Here is a 22,643-nt window from a genome sequence, read left to right as displayed (position 1 = left end):
AGATGATGATGACAGTGCCTTCTAGTGGGATACAAGCACTACAGACCAGTAGCAGGTAACATAGAAGAAGAAATGGCTCACCCCTTCCAATGACAGGTGATAGCTTGAGAGGAATGCAATCTCTACGCAGATGTTGCTAACCCTTAAATGGGGGGTGAGGAAGGGTAGATCCAGGCTCCACCTCTTGCTGTCACTCTGGTGCATTGCTTGCACCTGAATTTCCTGGGTTAGCTACACCTCACTTGATGCTCAGCCATTGCTTCAGGCTGTGACTTGGCAATTCCACTGTACCAGATAATTTATTGTTTGTTGATGACTTTTTCAGCAGGTCTGAAAGTTACAATGACTAAGTAACAAGAAGCAAAGGAAAGATATGTTGACATATCACCGAGTAGAAGATGCTTTGGTTTATGGATATGTGTAGTGTTTCCAACTCTTATTTATTACACTGCCCACAAATCTTGATCTGAAGTCTGCTTGATTCAGGCGCAAGATAAAAGTTGAGGCTTGACTGTAGGTCAGGGAATTGTGAAGAGAATTAAGGGATAGATGGAATGAGAAATGTATGGGGCAGGATGTACCTTCTCCATCCATTACCAGCTGATGACTAGCTGTGTTTCATACTGCAAATTTACCTTTTTCAGTACTGTTTGTAGACCTGAGCAGAAACAGTTTGCATGTTGCTTTTATTCCTGGCCTTTGATCGGTACTGCTCTTTGCTGACTTAACATGCCTTTAGGATATAATGACAAACTTTTCTATGCAGAGATAGAAAAAAAAAATACAGCACATGTGCCCTGAACTGACTATTGTTTCTTTTGAGTTTTATCTTGAGCTTTAAGAGTGTTTTCAGAGTGAGGTGTGGGACATTCTGTACACGAGAAGAAATGAAAAAATATATTGGAGAGATATGTGTCAGTATTTTTAATAAACATATCCGATAACTATGTTGGATATTTAGTTGGTAAAGGCAGAATTCACTTATCTGGAGGATCAGCCCTTATGGAACTGAGCGGAAAAGTGACAAGATCAGCAGCAGCTGTTACTGCTGGACATAGCTCCTCTTGGTGTTGTGCACAACTGAGAGGGACTGAAGTAAATACACAGAATGTATATAGGTCACACTGAAAGTAATGAGTCCCATTTATTTCCACGGAAACAACAACAGACTCAAAGAGAAAAATAGCACTATTTGACAGACCAAATCCTTGGCTATAAAACATTTTTTCAACAGTCACCACCATGAGTTGTCCATTTTTGCCAGTGGTGAGCAAGAACCTGCATGATGTACTCAAAGATAAAGTAGGAGGCATTACTTTCAGAGCAGCCCTCATATGTATACCTGTCAGCCATTACAAATCTAACTGGAATGCTGTTAATTGAACAGTGCTCTACAGACAGTGATTGCAGAATGTACTAATTTATTTCAGTATGTTCCTCTGTTTTTGTTGCCTTTTGTTTTTCTGATCTTTAGGGAGTTTAGGTGAACTGTCAAAAAGTTTGTTGAATATTAGAAGCAAACTGTATAGTTCTGCCTGTAAGCCTGTATTCTAAAACTGATGTATGCTGGGAATTAGAACACATTGTTGCATAGAGCGTAGCTGTTCAGAGCAACTGGGTTTTTATGTTAATTTGTGGTAATAGTGTATGATCAGTCATTGTTATAATTTCCAGTAATTTTATCAGAGGGCAAATGTAGGCTGAGTGAACATTGTTTTACATCATCTTAACAACTTAGATTGGGATGAAAGTTTATTTATATACTCATGTTATAGTTTTTGTGGGTTGACTGGAGTGCTTCACTTTCTAGTGCTAATGTAATTTATCCCTTAGTCCATAGGCATGTTAGACGTCTCCTAATACAGATAGTCTTTTGCTGGTACTTCTAGATACTGTTTCCACTAAGACTCAGCATAATCTTCTCTCAATTTCTATTACACTCAGAAGCTTTAGAATTGTGCAATCCCCTTTCAAAAGTAATGGATCAGTCTAGCTCAAGCCATATAAGAGTCAGAAAGAAAAATGGAGGGGTAAGGAGGGGGTGACTAGGGCTTAAACCTGTGGGTTTAAGAGGAGAACCTTCAATGTAACGCTTATAAACAGGAATTGAGTAGCATTGTAAGCATCTTTCTTTTCACATGAACCATTTTTTCATTTTCACATGAACCATTTCTTTCAGATCCCTTTTGCTGGTTTCTCTGCAGTCTTGCTCTACCCTAATGCTTGTAGCCTTTACCTTTCCTGAGTTAGCATACTAAGACTCCACCTTCTAAAAAACTGGAAAAACGTCAGACCCAAGAAAACAGACAGTGTATCATGAATACTTGCTGACCTTTATTATTTTCATTTTTTATTTATTGCAGTGTATGTCTTTTAGCATTTTGCCTGATTTATGTGGATGTCAGGCTCCTCTGCTTCTGTGTTTGCAAGTGGTGAGTGGGTCCGTCTGCAACAAGTAATTGTAAGGTCATGGTGTGAGTTCACCACAGTAGACAGCTGAGCATCACACGTCTGCAGAAAGGAAATGAGGGCAAGGAAGAGCAAATATACTAGCAAAAAGGATATAGTTTTAGATACTGAGGCAGATTATATTATATAACTGCATCTGTAGGATTAATGGAAGAAAAAGACTTTTAACTAAGGTCTTTATTATCCTAAAATAGTATGCAGTGATAGAGGCTTGATCATAACAGACAATGTAGGGTCATTGAAAACTTTTGCAAGCCAGTGAAATGAGTGTTTTAGAGGTGACGCACTTAATGTATTGGTTGGGAGGCAAGCTGGATTGTATGGGTGAGTGGGGAAAATGAGAATTTCAGCTGTATAGGCAGGTCGAATCTTACCTCTATAATTTTTGTTGAAAAAAAGAATGGCAAATTTAGGTGAGATTGGAAGATGAGGAGGAGTTGGTGAAGATCACCTCATTTTGAACCCGAGTAATAAAAATGGTGACAAATGTGTATTTGATACTGAGAGAGGAAAAAGTAATGAGGATTTCTCATTTTTTCTCGAACGCTCTGTTTGCACTCGAAAGAAAAATATCTTTAATAGTACACTGCTTTAAGCTAGTACTTTAAGCTGGTGTGCCTTGCACTTTCTGCATTTTCCCTTCTTAAAAAAGGACTCGTGTTTCCAGGAAGTCTCTAAGTTGCTAGCATTACATTTCGTCTAATGTTTCTCAGTCACTCTGGTCAGACAACTTCTAAAATTATTGTTCAGATTAACTTCAGAGTAAATGAAGGTTGGATTGCATCTTCAGTTTTTCAACATGATAGAATTTGCTTTCCAAGTCCTGAGTTAGTTTGCAATGATTTCATCACCGAAAAGTATTTGTAACTGACGACAATAAATAAACTGCCATTTGACTTGAGACTAATTTCTTGCTACAGTTAAGAATAGTGCTTGGTGAAATGTTATAGTTATGCCAGTTTTATTGTTGTTCATTTTGCTTGGCTGTAAAAGATCCGAAACAAGTGTCAAATCCAGAAATCTGTTACAGCAGCCAATAATGTGTTTCTAGTGATACATCGCTGTGTCTGTTTTCGGCATCCATTGAAGGTACCAAGGCTTTCTGTGCAGTCCCTTCTGATATGCTAACCCCTTCCCTCTAACTACTGAGATGAGTTTTTGCACTTCCCCTGTCTTGACAGAATATTTCAAAATATTTTTACTTCTATTTGTTATTTGCCTTTTCTGAGGCTGAAGCTGTTTTGCTGTCAATTCTGCTCAAAACTTGTGCTGCCATTATGGTAGATTGACTTGAAGATACAAGTAAGGAGTGGCAGACAGCAAAATGAAATGCAAGCACACCTATTAATCACATGAACGTGTGAACAAATGGAAAAATATTTAGTAGCGTCTGACATCTTGCGTAGATGAAAGACACGGGGAGACGATCTCTCTGCTCTTGAGGTTTGCTTTGATCCCTTCCTGTCAGAGCTCAAGCTCTGCTGTCCAGCTTCATAGTGTTTTTGAAGTAGACTGCCTTACAGACAGCTCTAAGTTCAACACCATGATGTTAGCTCTCTTCTCTGACACTTGGTCATCTGACTGTGCAGGACCTTGCTGGGCATTCCTGCATCCATGTGCAAATATAAGTTACAATAGCCCTTGAAGCACTGGTCATTTTAGTAATACTATAATGAGAAAAACAACAAAAACAAATCAAGAAACCTTCCCAAACTTCTATCTATCTTCAGCCCATCTGGTTTCTTGAGGAGAATTTCACTGTGATCCGTCTAGTAAGAGATCTGGCATCAATTCCGGAGTAGCTGCCCCTTGTTAGCAACCTGGCTGTGGCTTCGGTGAGGGAATGGCAGAAATCCATTTTCTCTGCATCTAGAGGGAATGACTGTGGTGAGGTGAGATTAAAAGCTAGACTTTGATTTTTATGCCCAATTAATCCTTCATTTGGAATGCCTTTGTGCATGAGTAGGGTGGCCTGGGGGAGTGGCTGGCAACCACAAGAGGTTGCTCAGTCTCTGCTTCCTTATACCAAGTGATGTTGGGCAGGATATGTAAGAAGATATTTGCTTACTTTTGGTGATAGATATGAAAACCAACACTGTACTAAACATGAAAGGCTACATCACAATGTACTTATAGCATTCTGACTGGGCTCATTAGAAGTCTGAGATGATCACCTCTACATTTCTTAAAACAACATTTTAAAAAAATTATTTTTCTGGATCTGAGCAGGTTCAGCTCAAAATTGAATTCTCTTTTAGCTCTGATTTTCATCCATCAGGATCCCCATCAGGATCTCCGCAGGGCTGCTCTCAGTGAATTCTCCCATCCTGTAATCATATCTGGGATTGTACCCAACCCATGTGTAACCCATGTGCAAGGCATAGTGATAATGGATAACTTACAGAGAAAGACTACTCCGTGTCTTATTGAAATATTCGTACACAGCATCACTCCTTTTTGAGCCTTTAACATTTGTGGACTTGGCATATGTGCTTGTGTCACCACAAGTTCGTGTCACCTGATGGTTCATAAAATTAGGTCTTCAAGTATCACCTGTAATTTGTTTTGTTTTAATTTACATATCTTCATCTTTTTCATAATGCTATAGGATGTACGGGGAGATTTTTGATATCTAGTCAATGTAAAAGATGCTGTGAATCCGTACAAGCATTTTATAATTCTAGATTGGATACATAGCCTTTAAGTCATATAAATAGTATTTTAAACAAATGATCTCTTTGCTTTCATTGAATCTTGATCCTAAGAAGGTATCTGGAATATTTTGGCCACAAAACAGCTATCATTCATAGAATAGTGTTAGAATGTTAAAAAATAATAATAATAATTAAGGATTAAGTGTTCTGTGATAGCTTGCCAGAGGTCTTCCTTCGCCGCACTTTTAGTGCTGACATAATCCATCAGTTATTCTCATGTAGACGGGCTGCATTTACTAAAGGCCGTTCATTTGGTTGGCACTGCTAGCCTCAGTGAGTGATTTATGCATGTTGTGGATAAAGACAGTATTATGGCAGGTGCTCTCTTATTGAAGCAACTTTTTCCTTCTCAGAGTTGAACCATGAGAGCACAACCAAATTTTGAAATATGCAGAAGTAAAAGTAACTTAGGTTTGGATTTATTGAGTACTTCTATTTCTTTGTTTTAGTTCCTTAGCTTACTTGCTTTGTGTGGTTTACAGTCAGTGAACTGAGAATTTTTGTCATAGAAGGTCTCTAGGCCAGCATGTGAATATGAAGGAAGGTGAATGTCCAACCAGGTTTATCGAATGGCGACCCAAACTAATAAGTAAGCACAGAACTATCTTAGTAAACCTTGGATGATGGAATCTTCACGTTATGCTGCTGTAACGCTGGATGTTGTGTTGAGGGACATGGTTTAGTGGGAGCTATTGGGAATAGGTGAACGGTTGGACTGGATGATCTTTTAGGTCTTTTCCAACCTTGGTGATTCTATGATTCTACGATTCTATGATTATCTCATCATGTGAGTATAACATTGAACTGCAGCAAATTTCTTTTTAAGTTTAAATCATGTGAAATTTGTATTCATAGTGCACTTCTTTGGATCCTGGAGGTAATCCCTCATAATCAAGAATGTTAAAGAACATTAAGATTACATTATCTAAGCTGATGTATTTTACATTAGTAGAAGTACAGGTGATTGGGAAGTACACTGCATAAAACTCACATGGGCATTATTCCTGCTATTTATGTTTGACTTGGCTTCATGTTTAGATTTTGAGCTTTTATTGATTTCATTATTTAAGCTATCTTCTTTTGTGATAAGTATTACTTACACTGGCAGTAGAAATTTCACATTAGAAGGAAACGAATATTTGTAATGGTAAGCACTATGGATAGGTAGCCCATAAGTAGTAAATAAAATAATGCCATCTTTCTGGCAAGCATATAATTTCATGAAATTAGTTTATTCTGAAGTATTGAATGCGATGCTGTAGGTTACTGAAAACTGCTTAAGCAGTAGTGTGGAGAATTACTTCAGGACATTTTTTAAAATGTAATTCATTTACTCACAGAATACATTCTTTGGCTTTTTCTAGGATTTTAGAGGATTTCTGATGTCTTGTGTTGCTGTTCTGAAGGCATTTCTCACTTTAAGGAAATTAACTGGTTTGGCAGCTCAGAGGAAATATCTTTCGGATGCCTATGTTTTTGCTGTATGTCAAACATTAGACCAGTTATCCATTTTACACAAAAATTCATAATGATATTAAAGTGCTAGTATGGTTAAGTGAAGTCATGCATTGCCTCCTGAATGCTTGCTGAGTAAGTACTTCATTCCTGAAGTCAGATGTTGAAGTCCATGGCTTCTATCTGCTTAAGGTTTGTTCTGGAATCTTAAAATTGATTAGTACTCATGAGTCATGGGCAGCTTCACTGTTGACTTCAGTGGTGGGAAGACCCACAGCTAAACAAACTGAAGTGAACAATGTGGTTATAAGCAAGATAAATTTACTGGAGGTGAGAAGTGGGATGAACAGAGCGTGCAACAGACAGTTAAGTTTAATTTGTGTCTGTCCCGTTGGTTGTACTTATGTTTCTATTCATTAATTGTGTTTTGTTTTGCTGATACTTTTCTGTATTGGCTCTGATGTCTGCAGCTTATCCACATTACTTGACAAGGGTTAAAATTTTATTATAAATGAAGTTATATTTAAATAGTAAATAATGAATCTGATTTTTTAATGAGTTGCAGAAGAAATCTTATGTAGTAAAATTACATTGTGAGATACACTGAAAGGGATTTCGTTAACATAGGCTTAAAAACAGAAACAAAAACCAACAGTTGTTAACGAAGTAAGTAAAGACAGAATTATGTAGGCCAGTGGAGTTAATGCTGTGAATCAGGAATTTGGGAAGGATAACTAAGAATAAGTTTTTAACTGAAAATATGGGTATTTTTAATTACTTTTATTTGAATTAAGGACATGTAATAATGTATCATAAGGCTGTTAGTCTTAATGAATGACCTTTAGATTCAGATATGTGTCAACTCTTGTGAGTAGCAATCCAATTTCAGTGTGAGAAATAAAATACTTTGGAGGTTAGTCAATGAACAAATTGAACAATCTTTCAGATTAGATAGTGGAAGAAAAAAAGAATGAACAGCTGCTCAGAGCTTTCAAGTACTTAGAAGAAGCCGTGGTGTTGGAACTGAGGTGACAGTAGGAAAAATAAGATTAGTCAGGAAAGCCGAGCTCATGGTTTATAGGCCTGGGTCATACACATCTGCCTTGCCAACTTTTTTTGGTCTGATTAAAATACCAAGGCTTATGATAAAAAAAAAAAAAAAATCATTGTGAAGAAAGCTCAGGGATTTTGGATTCCTTATTGTTGGCTGCAGTTTTATGTTTAGCTTTGAAGAAACTGACTAGTTTTATAGTTTTAGTCAAAGATCAACACAATCATTTGAGCCTTGACTTTCCCTTCCATGTGTGTGACAGTGCTGGCGGTGTTTTCTTCTGTCAGGCTTTTGTTGTTTGAGATCAGCTCTTTGGCTCAGTGACACTGTAATGAGGAATAAACAAGCCCTATTTCTTTGAGACAATTTGTAGTGTGTTGCCAGTGGATTCTGAGTTTAACAGTAGTGGTTTGATAGAAGATCATATAGCTGTAGTGAGCCTCATCATTATATTTTACTTTGTAGTTGTTACGTTGGAAAAAGTAAATATCCCAGCCCTTTAAAGAGGGGTACATCATCAGTCCTGACAACACTGGCATCTGCACTCTGCTTGCTTTAGAATGCCATCTCCTCTGTCTTCTCTATGCATTTAGCCACTACTTTTAGTTGCTGCGTTTCAGACATCCTTCTTAGCATTTTTTCCCACTGATAAATGTGGGAGGTAGTCCAATCACCAACATAAATAAAGGGGTTTGTAGATCTTTTACTCCATACATCTTTCTCTTCTCTGCTTTCATCACTGACTCAAAAAAAATTTGGGCTTATTTTTTTTTCTTCTGCTCTGCTTTCGGAAGAGTAATTTCCTTTTTTTCCCATCCATACATGTGTTACTACACTCATACCAAGACATATATTCTAATAGATGGGGCTTAAAAATACGTGTGCATCACATGTATAGGTACAGATATTTGGTATAAGTGCTCAGCACCAGTTTAGAGGATAGAGTGTTGCTGAGAAGACAAGCTTTATGTTTCACGTGTCTGTGATTAGAGAACATAACACTGATGTGCCTTAAGAATCAAAATGTTTATACATCAGTCTAGCAGTTAAATAAACATCTGAAGACTTCAGCATTGCTGATGTTGGAAATAAGTCAGGATGCTGTCTTCCAGAACCTTTAATAAAAAAAAAATAATGAAAAAGAAATAAACATTTTGTTGTTTCTGTTCTGTGTTTGAAACAAGCAAGCTTTATTTTCATTGGCTTCTCAGCAGATGATTTCTGGTTTCCAAGTATCAGTAAGGAAGACAATGAGAGTGCCTTCTAGTACGATACAAACCCTATGGTGCAATAGCACCAGGATAAAAACGAAGGATAATTGGTTCACCCCTTCCAATAACCAGTGACAGCTTGAGAGGAGTGCACTCCGTGAACAAAAGATGCAGAAAAGAAAAAATCAGATGATTTGGAAAGACTAAAATAAATAAATAAATTGATACGTTTATAGTCTCCTATCTAATACAGTTTCCTGTTGTAGAAATTAGAAATTCAGTGAGGCTAAAAATGGAATATAGGGAATGTACATACTGGATGAATATCTTAATCATCATCGGAAAGAATAAATCTCAGTGTTTTCCTGACAATGCACATTTTATACAAAGCGAAGCAGCGACAAGAGTGAGAGAGTGAATGGATGATCCCAAGCAGTTGAGGGATTAGTTCCTCTCATTTGCATGAATCCTCAAATCACATACACCTTTGTACGAGGGGATACTACCTGCTCTTAGTCATGTAACAGCAAGGTTCTATTTGACTGCAAGCTCTTAGAGTTTGAACAAGTATCATGGTCAGTTCCAAACGTTGATCAGACTGGAGAGAAATAAAAATTGCAGCTCACAGGACTTCATTTTCCATTCCACTAGTAATTGTAAAATTGTAACTATAGGAAAGTATCATACAGAATTCATCGAACTGTTTCATTTGTAGTTATTAACATAGCACAATGAAGTAAAGGAAAGATGCATCTTATTATGTATTTAGTTGAATTAGCTTTAAGAAGTATTGGTATGGGTATATTTTGTTAATCATCAATTACTAAAAAACCTGGAGGTTCTATATAAGAAGTAATGAGGATCCTGATTTAAAGCTAGCATGATGAAGGAGATTTTAGTTGAAAAAAGTTTTTGTTGCTTCAGCTTCTTTGGGAGCCCAAAATACCTGATTTATATTGTCTAAAGAAGACAAAATAACAGCTAATTTTTCCCCAGCAGAAGTCAGAAGCACAGTTGCTAATCTGATGCATTTTGTCCAATTTAAATCTAATATGGAGTCTTTTTCTTCCTATATTAAAAGAACTTAAACTCTTCTGGTTCCTTTAATGAATTACTAGATCTGGCTCAAACTTAGTCATATTACAGTTAGAAAAAAGGTGAGCGCAGTACTGTTACATCATGTAAAATATTCATTAACCTTAGTGAAAGGTTTTCTTTTATTTAAAGGAATGTAAACAGTAAACGTGTACAAAATGTATCAACATCTAAAATAATATAAAATGAATTTTTGAATATTCAAATTTAATTCAAAGATGTAATTTAAGTCAGACGTAATGTTCATGTTAACTCAGTAGTTAATGTCTTACTAACATGACTACTATATTCCTTCAATTGATTTACGTAGTGTAGTATATACCTATGTAATGTATTACTGGCAGGGATGGCCATTAGTGGTCATTATCTTGAAAATCTTCTGAAATCTTTGCAGTCATCTTTTCCAAGCTCCTTTCTGTCGAGGGTTTTGTTTTGTTTTAAAGACGTTTTCCTCTTTCCCACTCATTTAGGTAATTTGTCTTCTACAAAGCAATATGACAGACTTTTACAGATATGATGCCACACTTTTGAGTTTCAATTAGTTAAATTTTTGCTCCTCATGCTGCTATTGTATTATGCTGGCAAAATTTACAGAATTTTGGGTGATTAAGCCTTTTATTTTTTTCATGGAATGCAGTGCTGTTGAAGGTATTAACCTTCTAGTTAGTTTGAATAACTTGCAGGACATAGCAGTTTCTGGTGTGTACTTTTGTCTTTTGCAGATTAGATGTTTCTGTCCTCTCGTATTCAGCATTGATGCACTTATTTTTTACTTCAGTAATGACAGATTTTTACTGTAAATCTAATGATCTGCTTGAGAATTTAAGTTAAAAAGTGCTACCAGTCTTGCTCTAGTGGATAAACCAACTTCCTTTGTATACTGCTTACTGACATAGGCAGATATTTTATTGATGAACATGGAAAGAGTGTATAGTCCAGTGCTTTGTTGCTTTGTGCCATTCTTCTTATTTATGACACCAGTAATAATGGATGATGAATGAGATATCCAAAACATTAATAAATTACCTTAATAGGTCTACTAAATCAAAGAGGAGGAGGCTAAGAAATAATCTAAAATAATGCCTCCAAGAAAAGTAAGTTAATTCCAGAATCATTTATTCAGCAATATGCAAAAACCCTGACAAATTTGTTGAAATCAAACTGCTATAGTTAGGATGATGTTAATATAACTCAGCGTTCCAGATTTGCTATTCTTGACTTTTGAGTCTCCAGCTTCAGGTGGCAAGAAATGTAGAATGTACAGAATAAAATCATTCCTTTACACTAAAGTTTATATGTTGAGTTTAAGCATTTTTAAAATAAAACCCAGCAATTTTGTTCTATGTTGGTGATGCTTGTATTCTGTTCCCTAAATTCATCTACCCATTAACAGGGTTGAAATTTGCAGCAGTTTTCTGCTGTGGATTGCATTGATGCTTGCTTGATTTCATGTGAAATATTCACTTAAGCTGCATACTTTAAAAAAAAAAAAAAAAAAAAAAAATCAAAATTTCTGTGTTTGTGTAGAATCATAGAATCACCAAGGCTGGAAAAGGTCTCCAAGATCATGCAGCCCAAACGTTCATCTACCAGCAGTATTTCCCCCATAAACCATGTATCTCAGTACAGTATCTAAACATTTCTTGAACACTTCCAGGGATGGAGACTCAACCACTTCCCCTGGCCGCCCATTCCTGAACCATACTTTTGGAGAAGAAATTTTTCCTATTATTTAGCCTGACCATCCCCGGCACAACTTGAGGCCATTCCCAAATGTTTTGTCACAACTAGTAGTTCTTCCAGTGGTGCTGGCTGTTTCATAAGGAGGCTTGGCATGTCAAAATAGGCCTTGACTGCTCACACAGTAATTATGTACGACTTTGCTGTAGGCAGGGAGCATCAGGGTGCTGGGTCAATTTTACACGTAGCAAGTATTGTTATTCTTATTGAGCTGTTTCTTACGAATGATAACAAGTGGAATGAATTTAGTGACCGCTGTAAAATGCAGTGAGATACAGTGACTGCAAAATGTTACTTGTGTTGGGAGAAATAAAAAATTATGGAGGTTATATAAGGATTTCATAAACTTGTGATTTCAAGGGTTTATAAATGTTTACATAGCTAGTTTAAGTTAACCTGTGTGGGCTTAGGCCATATTGTCATAAAAATAAACAATGTATCTTTCCTACTCCCTCTGTTTTCTTTTTTGCTATTTTTTTTTTTTTATGCCTTGCACCATCCCTAGGGTTTGCTTGGCCATATGGAACTGATCCACCATGAGTTACGAAATGGGTAAATATTTTTGGTATGAAGTAAACCAAATATCATAAATGCTGTGTTTTCTGTATCGATGACAATGGCAAATGCTTTATTCTTGATGATTTCTAAACAAACTGGAACACTTTTAAAGCAGATAACTAAAGCCTGTGGAAAGTGGCAGTTAAATATGGGGACACCGAATGCAGTCTCCTGTCATCTTATGCCATATCTGTGAAGGAGCTGATATTCAGATTAACTTTTTTTTCTTCTTGCTTGGTATTCAGCCACAAAGCAAGTTGTCTGCTCGAGTTCATGTTGGTCTTCCATTTCTAACATTTTCCTCTCTACCTTGTTTTTGAGAGCCTTGAGATTTTGTTCAAATTCCATAAATTTTGATCTAGTTCTATAAAAAATTTTTGCATTTTCCTCTAGCTAGTATTGTGTGAGAAAACTTTTGCTCTTCAAAGAATTGAAATCATATGTAATATTGGTTACAAAATGTGCTTAACCAATAAGCTACTCAAGCTTCTTTCAATTTCTTCTGAAAAAAGAGGAGAATATTTGAAACCCTGAATTTTGAAGAAGTTGCTATCCCTAGGGTAAAATCTAGTTATACTAAAGTAGTAATATTTTTGTAGTTGCACTGAATTCACCTACCTGATTGTATTAAACTTATTACCCATCTACATGCTGATTTCCTACTTGTAAAATAGTGCTGAAGAATATCTTATTGTGCAGCGGGGCCAGTATAGGAAATGATTGCCTGTATTTCATTGGTCTCTATTTCTTTTTTTTTTTTTTTTTCTTTTTTTTTTTTTTTCTTAAACTAAGATTATGCAGTGATAGTTGGGTGCTGTGTCACTTGTAGAGAGCTTCTGGGTTTTTTTCCCAGTTCCCCTTCTCTTGATCCCCTTATGAGTTTCAGTGAACCAAACTGGCCATAACAGTCTGGGTGGTGATATGCTACCATTGATCTCACAGCTTGTTTGTCTTTACCTTTGAATATTTTCTAGCCAGTTTATTTTCTCAATTCCCAGAATTGATTTGGTCACCTTACTACTTATTTTAATCTTTAACTTTGGAATTTATTGTAACCTCATTTTTTCAGGGGAACATTGTCATCAGAAGATGCTAATGGTTTGCTTTCTACTTCTCGTTTCCCTTGGTTTTTAATTAATATACTGAATGTTGGTAGTCAAATGCTGCTTCTAATCATTGAGTTTTGTTATGATGAGCAATTAGCAGTAAGCTGTAAACAACAGGATTTTTCTATTTTCAGACTTTTGTCATATTCTTCCCTCCTTACTATAAGTTCAGGTGTCTTGTGAAAATTTTGGTATTAATTCAAGCTTAAATGAATATGCTGTATTTGTGAGTCAGTCTAGGACTGCTTTTGATCAGTCAACCCATGTGCAGTTGTTAAATTTTCCTTATTCTTCCCCATAGCTATAATTTGTAATTCCGTGAATTTTAAAGAGAAGTGGTAGGCAACAAGCATTTTGGAAACTAGGAATTACATTTATTTCTATGTTTTTTGGTGCTTTACAGAAGATGTGTGTACATCTGCATGGGGATGGTTGATCACAGCCTGAACCTCTGATTGACCACCTGAGGCAAGCACTGAGTCAGCTGTGGGAACACAGGTGAAGGCGATTCACCTGTACTACTAGAAGGGGTGGAGCCTGGCTGCACCTCTTCTAGACCCCATTTAAGGGCTGACCCCCACTGAGGAGGGATCTCTTTCTGGAGATCATTCCTTGTGGAGTTTATTGCGAGTCTATGACAGACACTGGTGAGCGTTTCCATTTATTTCTATTATCTTTCTATCGTGATAATCTTACTAAGCCTAACCTTTGTACACCTATTGATTGTACAACATTTGGCATAGATTTTAATGTCAATGTTTTTGTCATAGCTTTCATTTCCTACTTTTTTTGTTCTGGTCACTTGTATTGAAGTTTCACGCAGAACTTCAACTTCATTCTTTTGTTTATTTTAAGGTCTGCCTTGGCTGTAAGTATAAACATTATAATCAGTCTTCAAGGTGGAGGATCAGTACTGTATCATATGAAAGAATCAGATGCTTTCTGCTTTGGAATTTGTGGCGTTGTAACTGGGAGAGCAATTAGTTTGGGATGGGTTTCTGATTTCTGCAGAACCTCAAATGTCCCCTGTACGTTCAGGTGGAGATCAAGGTCTTTTGAACAAAAAGGGAGTGTTTCTCAATGAGGGAGAGACTGAAGACAATTTATTTGCGTTATCAGCATTTGCTGCAATGCCAGACCTGAGATTAAGGAGAATAGCCATTAAGAAAGCAGTGGAATCCTATCATATATTTAAAATCTATCTAATTATTTTCAGTCTGTAATCAAGACCTTTTAAAAATCAGAAATGTCCATTTAACAGTGTCTTAGTGGCTAAGATGCTCGTTTATGAGCTCCTGGCCACCATTTTAGGTTTTTTAAATAGTGAGATGTAAATATGGAGTAAATAAATGAAGCCTTGCCCAGTCTGTTTATTTAAACTCTATTTATGCTTCATAACATCTGATTAGTAGAGAATATTGTTTAAATAGAGTAGCAGTTGTTTTTTTAAAACACAATAAAGCAGAGTCTTTAGTTGTAAAATCAAATTTTGCTATTACAGTGAAGCTCCTGTTATTGAAACTACTTCAGTTAATGTATTACGGTGAAGTCTTTGGTGGATGATGTAAATCAATCCAATGAAGGGTTAACTGTGAAAACTGATATAAGTTTTATTTTCTTATAAATCAAGAGGTTGGTAAAATGTACACTTACTGTTGATCATTAGAATACAAAACTATCTGTTGAAATCAATTAACATGCATATCTGATGACTGATTGTATAAATATGAAAGTCAAATAATTGTCATCGTTAACCATGGCTTCAGGTCATATGAGTTGTCAGCTCAAAAAAAAAAAAAAAAAAAAGAAGAGGAGAAAAAGGTTGATTTGCATATATTTAATGTGGCATGCTGTACATGTGGGAATTTAAGATAAACCTTTCCTAGTAATCTGATTGTTTTTATCTAAAAATCAGCTAGGAAATGTGGATCATAACAGCCAAATGAGCTATGTGTTGTACTGATAGCAGTTGATTCACTAGTTTGGGATTTAACATTGTCCTGTAGGTTTTAGCAAGTTAAAATTGTTATTTTACTAAGAGAGTTAGAAGAAGCTAAAAGAAAAATCAGAAAGCTAATAAAGATACAGAAAGATTTTTAATAACATACTGTACTGAGTCACAAAGCTATCTTCTTGCGTGAAGTTGTCCAAATAGATAAAATTGAATTTAATTGGTCAATTGTAATAACTGGAAAGGAGGGAATATGACAAAGGAGTGAAGCTTCTGGCCTGGAAATTTATGTATTATTTACTTTGTAAACATGATAATCCATTGAAGTCAATTTTTTTTTTTTTTTTTTTTCCATGAATAATGCAAAGTATCCCATGTAACTTTTAACTATTCAAGAAATCCTTGAAATATGAGTCAGAATATAATGGTCAGTACTTTACTATACCTGTAACTTTGTTGGAGTGCATCTGCCTGGTATTTGTACCCAAGTGTCTATTCCTGAATGTCAATAAATCAATCTCATGTCCTAAATTTTAAAATTACCAGTAAGGACTTCCTGAATTTTGTTTTGTTAGCATGTATTTCTGAAGTTCCCAAAGGGAAGAATCAGCAGTATCTGATATCTGTTCATCTGATTCATACTTGCAAACAAAGACATTTTCTGTTGGTGGTGATGTTAAAAGGTGAAGGATAGCAGATGATTTTGTTTCTCCATGCTTTTTCCTGTGAGCTTTATTTATAATGCTGCCATTGTTAATATTAGAAATTTGTTATATGGTACAATTCACTTCCTTGTGTTATTACCCACATCGCTTTCAGTACCGGCTGAATGGCCTCCCTCTTGTAGCAGGCAGTTTCTCAGCCTGGGTAAGGCTTAGAACTTACACAACTACTTTCTCAAGTAGTAAAATGTCAATGCTGTAGCATCCACCTGTATGGCACTGCACTTTGCTTTAGTCTTCCACTGAGCAAAATTTTGCAGACACTGCTGAGTAAAGGCACTTAAGTTATATGTGGAGGTTGAGGAGAAGGAAGCATACTAGCAGAATAAAGAAAGGAATTGAATTCGTTTTCTGTCATTACCTCTTGCATAGGTTGGAGTTCATATTTGACTGCAACAGAGGGGATGTAGCTGTATCTCAAGTTGTTGGTTGTTTTATCTGCTGTCTATCGTATCGTCAAGAGATTTAGATGTCAATTCAAACAGAAAACAGTGACACTTTAACATAGGCGAAAATAGTTATGTGAAGAGGTCAGTTCTGGAACCACACATTGAAAGTCCAAATTAAATATGAAACTAATTGAAAATTGAGCAAATCTTCAAAGGGAAGAAAAAAGTGCTTTAAGACATTGGTGACTGTAAGTGCATTTTTAGCTCTACTGTAAACCTTTAGTGAAAAATCACTTTGCTGCAAATGCACGAAGATGATGTGTGATTTGGTGGTACTTCCTGCAGGAAGTGTGGTGCTGGAGCAATCAGATCACTGCTGAGCCATTGTATGTCCCAATAGTCTTGTGACAGTTTTTTAATGTGTGGAGGAATTTTTTTTTAGGAATTTACTTTTACAACAATCCATTATTCAAAAAAAAAAAAAGTAGGATTTGAGATTTGTTATGTGTGTGCTGAAAGAGGATGGGTTTGCTGAGTATGGAGTGGGAATGAATTCTTGAACAGAAATCTGAGGACTGAAAGATTTTTCCCACTTTTGAAGAAAGCATACTGTGAGGGAAAAAAAGTGTCTCAGATTGCTTAAAATACAGAAGTTTTTTGTACTCTTGTGTTTTGGGGCTGGCAATATTATTAACTCAAAGGGGAGGTATGCTTTTTCGTGATGACTGTATTTAGCCAGGAGGAATAGTCCTTTTTAAAGCAAATTGAAATGAGTGTATGAGAGCGTGAAATTATCAGCAGCACTGGTGCACATTTACATTACTTCTACATACTCCTTTGAATGACCACACAACAGAACAAGTACTTCATTTCCACTGTGTTGATTTTTCTTGACAAAACATGGCAGTCTATCCAAAGGAGAGTGTTTAGCCAAGATAAATATAAAATTTATGATTAAGCAAAGTGTTTTCTTATTATAATCCCTAAAGAGAATTTGAGACTTGTTAAATATAATGTGCCCAGGTAATTTTAAGAGTAAATTATCCTTTATGCTTTTAAATGCCGAAGTACAGCAACAGCGCCAACCATTAGAGATTTTATCAGCAGAAACAATGCTGCTTATGATTTGCTTTAAACTACCTAGTGAGGAACCATGTACGTGAAGGATGCTCTGAAAGTAATGCCTCCTGCTTTATTATGTTGGCCCACTACGTCAGAGGTCAGTGTTGCTGATATGACAGTAGAAGTTGAACCTCCCACTGATATTGTGTTGCATGTTGTTGCCATGTCACAGATGGCAGCAGAGGGGCACTCTGACAACATGGTGCCTGACATGGAGGTGTGTATGAAAAAAATGTGTGGAATTGTGTTCCTCCATGCAGAAAAAATGGCATCCATTGACATTCATTGTTGCTTGCTCAATGTTTCTGTGGATGTGAGCAGAGTGAAGTGATGGTTGGTGCATTTCAGCAGTGGCAAACTGACAGCCAGTCACCCCCGCTGGTGCTGATTTCTACAAGCAGGACATAGGTTCTTGTTCATGGCTGGTGAAAATGCGTGACTAGCAGTTGTGACCACGTTGAAAAATAGTGTTTTGTAGCTGAGAATGTGCTTTAGCAAATAGGGCTATTGTGTTCTTTATGTCTGTTGTAATTTCCATGGAAATTGATAAAAAGCATTACTTCTGGAGCAACGTATGTGTATGCTAAATATATTGTTCAGCAACCTCAGGCTTTATGCATTCATTCAATTTAATAGGTTTGTACAGAGTCTAAGACTCCATGTCAGTAGCATAACTTATAAAATTGCTTCACTTTAATGTGTATTATGGAAGGAAACAAACATTTTTTGACAGAATGGATAAAACTGATAAATATTGATAATGCAATTACATTTCTGGCACACTTATTCAAGTGTTCTATTTACAGAATGCCACTTTTAAAGAAATTGTGGTGATTGTCAATAGTATTCATTACGATAAATGGAGGATGAAAGCTGGTTCAAGAGATGAGTGGATTTTGACCTTTGTGGTATGAGTGTTGGCTTTGGAGTGCAGAGTTCTAATTAAATTATGAATGTAGAGGAAATAGTCTCACTGTATTCTTTCAAGGACTCTGAACTACCAAAATCAAGGATAACGTTAGATGTCAGCCAAGTATTTTGTCCTTCTCATGGTTTGTCTTTACATCTGAATTAGTGCCAGTTTGCACAGATTGTGTGTCAGCTTAAATACAAGAAACAGGCCTCAGTCTGCTTGAACTCGTTCCACCAAAGACTTCTAAAAACTTTTGGTAGTCTGCAAACTGTAATGGTTGTTTCACATTAAGATGCTTTGTAGAATTATAAAACAGCTTTTCTTGTGCTTTCAAATAAAATGTTGTCATCCGCTAATGAATGAGATACCATCTGTAATAATTAAGGTTATTCTACTTGTTTTCCCCCTGCAGCAAAACTTCTGAAGGTTTGCAGAAGATAGTAAGAGAACCACCAAGAAGGCTATTGCAGTATTGTAAGTACTGCACCCAGAAAAACAAACAAGCATACTTGAATTAAGAATGTTGTTAAGAGATTTTTGCTTTTGGGTTGGGGGGGGAAGTGAGCTACATAAAGGGACTACATGTAAAATACAGAGCAGGATATATTGTAGCAACCGTGTTAATAATTTACGAGGAAAAAACTGCACTCTTGTAAAATCTAAAATTGTATCCTTGTGCAGTGTAATCAGGAGTTTACCAATAGCAATGAAAACTATTTCTGTATCCACCAAAGATTGATCTAGTTTATATACATTTGTTTATTTAAAACTATCAGAATTTAGAAAATCATTGTAGTTTTGTAGGTTTGTCATTTGTTTTAGTGACTTATTGTTTAGGTTATTTTGCAGAATTATTTATTTGCTGATTTATTTATGTATTTCATTATTTATTTATTTGATTATTTAGTAAATTATTTATCTGATGAATTATTAATACATCTTCATGACATGCTTTAAATTATTTATAACTTAATTTTGAGTTTATTGCTTTTCGACGCTGCATTGTTACTGACTAGTTTTGATTTTTTTTTCTTGGTTCTTGAAAATTAAAGTACTAGCTCTAAGGCAAAAGTATATTCTTTGCAGAATCTGTAGATGGTTTTCAATGAAGCAATTTACCATGTAGATACTAATTTTATTTAGTGTAATATTGCTTAATATCACTTTTTTACTTATTTAGCTTTTGCTCAGATTGTCTCAAGATCAAATGAGTGACCTTTAAGGAGCAAAGATAAACATCTACTTAAAATATGTAGAAACAGAGCTGTTCTACTTCCCATTATTAAGTACTGTTTATTATTCTTAAAGTTCACTTGACATATTTTTGTCCAAATAAAATGGATGGTTTTAAAATGAGCCTCTTGATATTCGAACTAAAACATTTAACTTCTAATAAGAAAATATGATCACAATAATAACTCGTATGGAGATATTCTTCTTACTGGCCAGGTTTTAAATATGTGAAGAGAAATGGATGGTAATTCTACACACACCCAGAACAAGATATATGTCTGGGAGTGAAAATGGATTTGGTTTTTCTTGTTTGCTTGATTTTTGAGTCATAGTGTTATTAGCTCACATAGAAATTTATAAGCTCTGGAAATATAAGGTCTCTGTGCTGTTGTGAGCACAGAACCTGTCAGCGGTTTACATACAAAGAACAATTCTTAGTGCACAAATGCAGTTGTGAAGCCGGTTTCGCTTTGCTTTCTTTTGCCAAACAGAAATGCCTGAGATCTCTTCATTTTCTCTGAAGAGGCCTGAGTAATGTAACCAGAAAAAGGGCCCAATTTCAGGCTGCATATGAGCATCAGATCTGTAGTCTGAAATAGGTGCCTCAGAGCAGAATTGGGCTCAAAGATTGTTGCCTGATGTGATTTCCCTCAGGAATTGTGAGACTCTTACCTGAAGTTACCTGCTCAGTTTATTACCTTCAGTTCCCAGTGATTAACTCTTTTGGCAGGCTGAAGCTAACTTGTAGGAAAACACAGTGACTGACAGCCCTGCTCATAGAGCTGGAAGGGCTTCAATGAATTGGGCAAAGCAGTGGTTCTTGTGGAAAAGAGCCGTGTGCACAACATGGCCTTTATTCTGTGTTTGGTGCTTCAAATGAATTACCGTGCACTTTAAAGTTTTAGCATAGTTGGGAAGGCTGCATTGTACATTTCAAGTTTCAATGCTGTTGAAATACAGTAGAAATGGCCTCTGTAGACAGGTTTCACTATAGAACTTAAATTATGCATGTGTGTATCCAAATTCCTTATTTTGAAATATTGAATGTATGAATATTTAATTTGTATCTAGCTTTAGTATCTTCATATGCTTGCCTTAAAGGAAGCTGTTTCCTTTGATTTATGTACGTGGATAAAAATGTGTGTACAGTGTGTATCAATGGTTTTTTTCTCTACAGTGTTAGATGAACAGCTTTAGATAATGATAGCTAGTGATTTTTATTCTGCAGCTTGCTGCCATTTTATAGAACATAAATTTGTTGTATTTGTTCTATTAATCTTACTGGAGTTTCAAATTCATTTGCTTTCCAGAAATATTTTTGTAATTACATATGTTAGGAAAAGTCAAGTATAGAGATCTTAGCAATGCAGTATTTTTGGTTTGTACACAGTAACAAAGCCCTGACTATTGTCATTCTTAGAGGCAGCGTTCCAGTGTGAATTTTTTCTCTTTATATGAACATTTTGAGTGAAGTCGAGGACTCCAAGGGAGTTCCTGAACAAATACTGGTTTATAACATGCTGTATGAAATTTTGTGCAGTCACTCTCATTTCCTTGTGCAAATGAAGTCTTATTGTACCATAAGACCCATTATCAGCAATTACAAAGGTAAGTGCTGTCAGTGTGCATTCTGCCATCGGTTTCTCAGAGTATGAAACATTTCCTGCAATACATGCTACTACTGTTATAGGGTAATATAACGCAGCTTCTGTGTTGGCACTGGAAGTAGCTACTTTATAATGATGACAAGTGAAAGTACAGCCAAAGGTCACATTAAACAGGAGATTTCTTTCACACTTCACCCATCTTCTGGTGTGGTATGAAAATACCTTTTTTTTTTTTTTTTTCATATGCTACAGTATTTTTAAAAAGAAATTACATTGAAATATTTTTTTATGCCTTGAATATTACTTTTGGTCATGTTTTAAGATGTAGACTTTGGGATTCTAGCATGCTGACTTTAGTGCTTTATATGTGTTTGAAATTATTTTAAATTGTAGGTTCAGTTAAGCAATGTGAGTAGTATTTCAGCCTACAACATTTTCTGTTTTGCAAATTTGCTTAGAGGCACAGCTTTAAGTTTTTCAAAGAGAAGAATTAATGTGCAGTGATATTTATATGACATTGCAGGCCTAAGTAGGGCTTTATTGTTTCTTATTCCCTTTTAAGAAGAAAAGTATGGATTTTTGTCTGAAAAATTCAGATCTATACGGAAATAGAAGTGTGAGCCTATTCATGTTGACAGTTTCTTACCTCTGTTTTCAAGATATCCTGCAAGTAATGCAGAAGGATAATTTAGGCTCTGTGCTCAATCACTTCCTTGTCTTAGACTGAAATGGCCAACTAGGGTGCTAAAAAAAGGTATCATTTTTAAAATCTGACTAGTCATGTGTTAGATCAAGAAAATGAAGTTAAATTGTTTCTCAGAGGTTGCTGAATATCTAGAAAATGGTTAGGAAGCCTAAATCTGGTGTATTATTGATAGGTGTATTTCTGTTCTAATCTAACTCCATAGAAATTGTAGCAGCCATATTAAGCTCTTCTTCAATTTATTCTATACAGATAAAAGAATTTACATCTCATGAGTCATGTATTTCCTGTTGTATCTTTAATACATCCATTTTTAGTATTTTTCTTGCTTCTCTCCTCTATTGGTATGCTTAGAGGGACTGCGAGTAGGAGATTGTTATTTCACCCATGAGGCAAGAAGGAGTTCAATAGCAGTGTGTTGTTGATGTTAAATGATTTTTTTTTTTTCATGCCACAATAAGACTTGATTTTTGTCATCCTAATGATGCTGGCATACTTCACAGAATAGGGATTAACACTCTCACATTCTTACAAGTAATAAAAAGAAACAAGTCTTTAAGAGGAAATACTGGAGAGATACCCTGGTATTTGTAACCAAACATAG

At 35.8% G+C, this 22,643-nt stretch overlaps 1 protein-coding gene across 6 annotated transcripts in view; it reads left to right on the top strand.

Annotated features, from left to right (window-relative positions):
• Positions 1-22,643, top strand: part of TBC1D5 (TBC1 domain family member 5) — a 295,713-nt gene that overhangs the window by 7,655 nt on the left and 265,415 nt on the right. For 5 of the 6 annotated variants that reach the window (XM_048950415.1, XM_048950416.1, XM_048950419.1 and 2 more), the window contains exon 2: positions 18,909-18,970. The gene's annotated coding sequence lies outside the window, so the exon portion shown is untranslated. Of the gene's footprint in view, positions 1-13,968; positions 14,047-18,908; positions 18,971-22,643 lie in introns of those variants that run through there. The other variant, XM_048950417.1, reaches the window with a different exon arrangement.

Source organism: Lagopus muta, chromosome 7 (assembly GCF_023343835.1).
Source record: "Lagopus muta isolate bLagMut1 chromosome 7, bLagMut1 primary, whole genome shotgun sequence".
In the NCBI taxonomy this organism is placed as follows: Eukaryota; Metazoa; Chordata; class Aves; order Galliformes; family Phasianidae; genus Lagopus; species Lagopus muta.
The sequence above is the reverse complement of the archived record's forward strand: the minus strand, read 5'-3'. Positions and strand labels throughout refer to the sequence as shown.